Raw genomic sequence first — 6,000 nt, forward strand, 5'->3', positions numbered from 1 at the left:
TAACCTATTACTTAATATTATATTAAAAATACGACTACAAATAATAAGTTGTTACATATCATTAATATTTGAAGAAAATTTAAATGGCTTATTTAATTCATTATTTTAAAATAAGCTAAATAAACAATCATTAAATATCAATGTACTATTCAGATGTTAAAAACATAATAAAAATAAATAAATATAAGTGTATAATTTTACATCAATACGTACTATTTTTACTGTAGCAAGATTCAATACCTATACTCCGAGATCTCACCAAAAATATGAAAGTATTAAGAAACACATATTTTTGGCGAAGATCTGGGAATATAATTATGATAAATCCATTATGAAAAATCCAATCTTAAAATTAATAGAAAAAAAATAGTAATCATATTACTTCACATTTCAATAAAGATTATGAAACATAAAAAATTGCGCGAATTGAAAAAGCAATAATCGTGACAAAACATATAAAATTTTTATTTGATTGACTACAATTATTTGTTATAAACTTACCAATGACGATTCCATTGAATTCACACAAACGTGTAAAAGTAAAAAATCTTCATAGAGTATTGTTGGTTTTAATATTCCAAATAGCATTGGTATACGTATTATGGACTGTAAAACATTAACACAGTTAGCAAAAAGATTAACTAATATTTGCTTGACAATAAAAATAAATTCATTTGATTTATTCAATAAATAATTTTTTACGGATTATAAATTAAGAAATTAATTATGTAATAATACTAACATTTTTTATGTTGTAGCAATTTCACATGTTTGCAAATCTCTTGGAGTTCTAAAACACACAACAATAATATATATAATTTTAATTCAAAATTTAAAATAGACAACAGATGTATATATTAAAATTATATTCTAATAATAAAACTTTAATAACTACCTCTCTTATCTACATAAAAATATAATAATATATAAATTAATATATGTGTAGATTCCTCCTTGATGCCAGGTGGAATCACATCGATAAGTTACTAATAAACCAATCATTGTTTTAATTAATATTTGCAGATTGTATACTTGCCTAGGTATACAAAAAATACGATTAAAGAAATGAGTTGTTGCATGTCATTAATATTTGACGATTGATTAAATTGTGATTTAATTTCTTAATTTTAAAATCCTCAAAATAAACAATCATCAATGATTAATGTACAATTAAGATCAATCAGCTGTGTAGATACTTCGATGATGAAAGGAGAAATTTCATTACGAATCGTTGCAAACAATCCCAAACATTTTTAATATATCAAAATATCATGGAAAAGTATATAAAGATCATTCAAAATCATATTAGTTCTCTTATATTAAAATTTAATTTCACATTCTTTTAATAACATATTGCTAAGAATACAATTCTAGTGTAAGAAATTTAGTTTAACCTTTTATTAAATATTAAATAAAATAACATTTAAAAGTACTGTAAATTTAATAGTTACATAATATATCGTTAATATTTTAAAGAAAATTATATGAAAAATATAATTCTAAAGACAACAGATCTATTTTTTTATTTATTTAACTGAACAATCATCATCAATATATGAATATAGGTTTTTAATTTAACAATAAAAATTATATAAGAAGCACGATTCCAAATAATAAATATAGTTACATATCATTAATATTTGCAGACTGAGTATTTAACATTTTAAGTTCGTTATTTTAAAATTTATGAAATACACAGTTCTACAAAGATCAATGTCCTATTTAGATAGATAATCATATCAAAAATAAATTTTTATATAAGCAATGTTAGGGCCTATGTTCTGTTTCAAACATCAATAATTAATTTCCAAGACTTTCTCAAAAACATAGAAAAAACGGAACATACGAGGATTTTGAGTAAGAATTGGAATATAACTATGAAAAATCTACTTTTAAAATTAAAAAAAAAATAATAAACATATTACTTCATATTTCAATTATAGATTATGAAACATAAAAAATTGCACAAATGTAAAAAGCAATAATCATAATAAAAAAAATCAAATTTTTAATTGATTGACTATAAATATTTATTATAAACCAAGATGACTTACATGAACATGTACAAGTTGATGTTAATATTCTTCATAGTGTATTGTTAATTTTAATATTGCAAGTAGCATCAGTTTATGTATCATGGACTGAAAAACATTATACAGAATTAGTGAAATAATATTAACTAATATTTGCTTGACAATAAAAATAAATTCATTCAATTTATTCAATAAACAATTATTTTATGGATTATAAATTAAGAAATTAATTCATTATGTAACAATACTAACGTTCGTAATGTTGTAGCCAATTCACATATCACCAAATCTTCTGGAGTTCTAAAACACACATCAATAATATGAATAATTTTATTTCAAAATTTGGACAATTGCTGTGTTTATCATAATTCAATAATTATTAATAACTATCTCTTTTATCTATGTATACATATAAATATAATTAACATATAGTATAATATAAGTATATATTATTCGATGATGCAAGATGGAATCACATCAATATGTTGCTAATAAACCAATAACTATTTGAATTAATATTTGCAGATTGTATGCTAGGCAATTTAAGTTCAAAATTTAAAAAATATACAAATAAACAAAACTGCCGAAATCAATTTCCTAAGACCTATAAACATATCTAAAATAAATTACAATATACCTACACTAAACGTTATTAACTTAATCAATAAAAATAAATAAAATACACGTTTATTATTATGTATAGAAAATATGTACTAAATTTACTGAAGCAAATATCAAACTATTACTCACCAAGTCATCCTCAAAAGCATGGAATAACTGGAACACATGATTTTGAGCAAGCAGTGGTCTATGATTATAATAAATACACTCTTAAATTTAATAATTACAAATAAAAAATACTTCATATCATTTAAAATATATATTAAGTAGCATAACTAAACGCACAACTGTAAAAAGTCCATGTCATAAATCAAGATGACATAGTATGATGTTACGATTAAATTCACAAGAATTTTATTGAGTACAAAAAAACAAAAGAAAATGTGCATACACTTTAGTGACAATTTAAAATAGGTACCTGTATATTTTATTATAAATCTATTATAATTCTACAAATATTTATAATATCAATGTTAAATTATTAACCTCTTACTTAAAATTATATAAAAAAATACTGCTACAAATAATGAGTTGTTGCATATCATTAATACTTGATGATTGTTTAAATTGTGACTTTATTTTATAATTTTAAAATGAGCAAAATAAACAATCCTCAACTATTAATGATCTATTCAGATTGATCATCATACTTAAAATAAATAACAATACAACTTAGCGTTATGAACATATTAAAAATAAATAAATATACGTATACCTATTACTCTACATTGATACTTACTGTTTTACTGTTGCAAGGTTCAATAACTATACTCCAAGATTTCACCAAAAATATGAAAGTATTAAGAAACACATGTTTTTGGGAAGATCTAGGAATATAATTATGATAAATCCACTCTTAAAATTAATAATTAATTAATTAATTATACATATTGACTTACCAAAATGGCATTTCGATTAGTCACATAAACATGTAAAAATTGATGTCAACAATTGTCCAATCGGCAATCGTTGAGTATTTGTATATTTGAATAACCCAAGTAGTTTTGGTACATGGCAGCCTGAAAAACATTAATATAAAATTAGTAAAATTATTAAATAATAATGTTCGCATAACAACAAATATATACAATATTGTAAACCTAACTCTTTTGTTATCCTAGTAAAGAATGACTGTCATTAGTATTTAAATATAAAAATAGAATAAACCTACTTAATTTGATACCATATCATATGTTATGTTTAATTTTTCATAATGGTATGATTGAATAGATTCTTCGACGATGAAAAGAGAAATCTCATTGATAATTTACATACAATCCCAAATATTTTCAATATAATGGAAAGGTGTGTAAAAATTAACCAAGAACATAGTAGTTTTCAATGAATGCTTACATATTATTAATATTTTACAGATTGTATACTACGTAACTCTTATTTCCTAAGAAAACAGTTTTCTTTTTTAATATATTTAATTTAAAAAAATCATAATAAATAATATGAATATAGGAACTATTGTATAATCTAACAATATAAATTATATAAGGGGCACGATTCCAAATATAAATAGCTACATATCATTAATATTTGCAGATTGTTTATTGGTAATTTTAAGTTTGATATTTAAAAATAGACGAAATAAACAACTCTCCAAAAATGATTATCATATTATTAAAGTCATTATTTTAAAATAAGCAAAATAAACAGTCATCAAAGATCAATGTACAATTCAGATTGATCAGCATTCAGCATACTTAAAATAAATAACAATACAACCAAGTGGTAAAAACATAATAAAAAGTAAATAAAATACGTGTTTAATTCTATCAATACAAACTATTTTTACTGTAGCAAGGTTCAATACCTATACTCTTAGATCTCACCAAAGACATGGAAGTATTAAGGAACACATGTTTTTGGCGAAGATCTAGGAATATAATTATAATAAATCCACTCTTAAAATAAATGATTAATTAATTATACATATTGACTTACCAAAATATCATTAATATTTACAGATTGTGTATTTCACAATTTAAGTTTGTTATTTAAAAATTGTCAAAATACAAAAAATCTACAAAAATCAATGTCCCATTTAGATTGATAAACATACCAAAAATAAATTATAATATAAACAATGCCTTACTGACATTGATTAGCATAGATATGCACTATATGTACTGTTACAAAAATCAATAATTTTTTTTCAATTCTTTCTGAAAAACATAAATAAATTCGAGCACATGATGATTTTGAGTAAAAATTGGAATATAAATATATGATAAATATACTTATAAAATTACTGTTAAAAACCTAAGTAACTAGTAAATATCAAACCTTATATTATAAAGATAATTTAAATAAACAGTTTTTTTAAAAAAAATATCAAAATTTATTTATGATTGGTCTGAAGTAGTTTCGACAACATAATAATTACATTCATTGCTTGTTTATGCAAAATAAATTATTTTTCTTTTTATCTTTGGTAACATATTGTTGTACTAGATTTTAGAAAAAATCATACAAGAATATAGATGTTGATATAATCGAATGATTAGATTTAAATATTATATGTTTTTAAATAAATATTACAATGCTTAACAAATTTCATAGATATAAAACAAATTAATGTGAAATAATATCATTTTTTTAATATCTATTGTTTATAAATATTTGTTATAAATCAAAATGACTTACCAAAATGGCGTTTTGATTGAAATCACTTGAACATGTAAAAGGAGATATCAAAAATAGTCCATGCTTAGGGTTGGTATTTGTATATTATTTTAATATTCCAAATAGCATTGGTATATGATGGACTAAAAAATATTAATACAGAATTAGTAAAAATATTAAAAATATTTGCGTATCAACAAATATAAATACATTCAAAATGTTCAGTAAGTAAATATTTTCCAGATCATAAATTAAAAAATTAATTAATTATTTAACAATTCAAACTAATAATAAGTCTATAATATTGTAAAATATTATGAATGCTACCACATTTTCTCGAGTACTAAATAACAACAAAAATTGTGAATACATTTTGGTGTCAATAGTAGCTGTTCATTTTATAATAACTCTATTATAATTCTACAAATATTTATAATATCAATGTTAAATTACTAACCTTTTACTTAATATTATATAAAAAATACAACTACAAATAATAAGTTGTTACATATCATTAATATTTGAAGAAAATTTAAATGGCTTATTTAATTCATTATTTTAAAATAAGCTAAATAAACTATCTACAAATACCAATGTACTATTCAGTTTGATCAGCATACTTAAAATAAATAATAATACATTAAAATACAACTAAGCGTTATAAACATAAAAAAAATAAATAAATATACGTATATTACTCTACATTGATACT

Source organism: Rhopalosiphum padi, chromosome 2 (genome assembly GCF_020882245.1).
Source record: "Rhopalosiphum padi isolate XX-2018 chromosome 2, ASM2088224v1, whole genome shotgun sequence".
Lineage (NCBI taxonomy): Eukaryota > Metazoa > Arthropoda > Insecta > Hemiptera > Aphididae > Rhopalosiphum > Rhopalosiphum padi.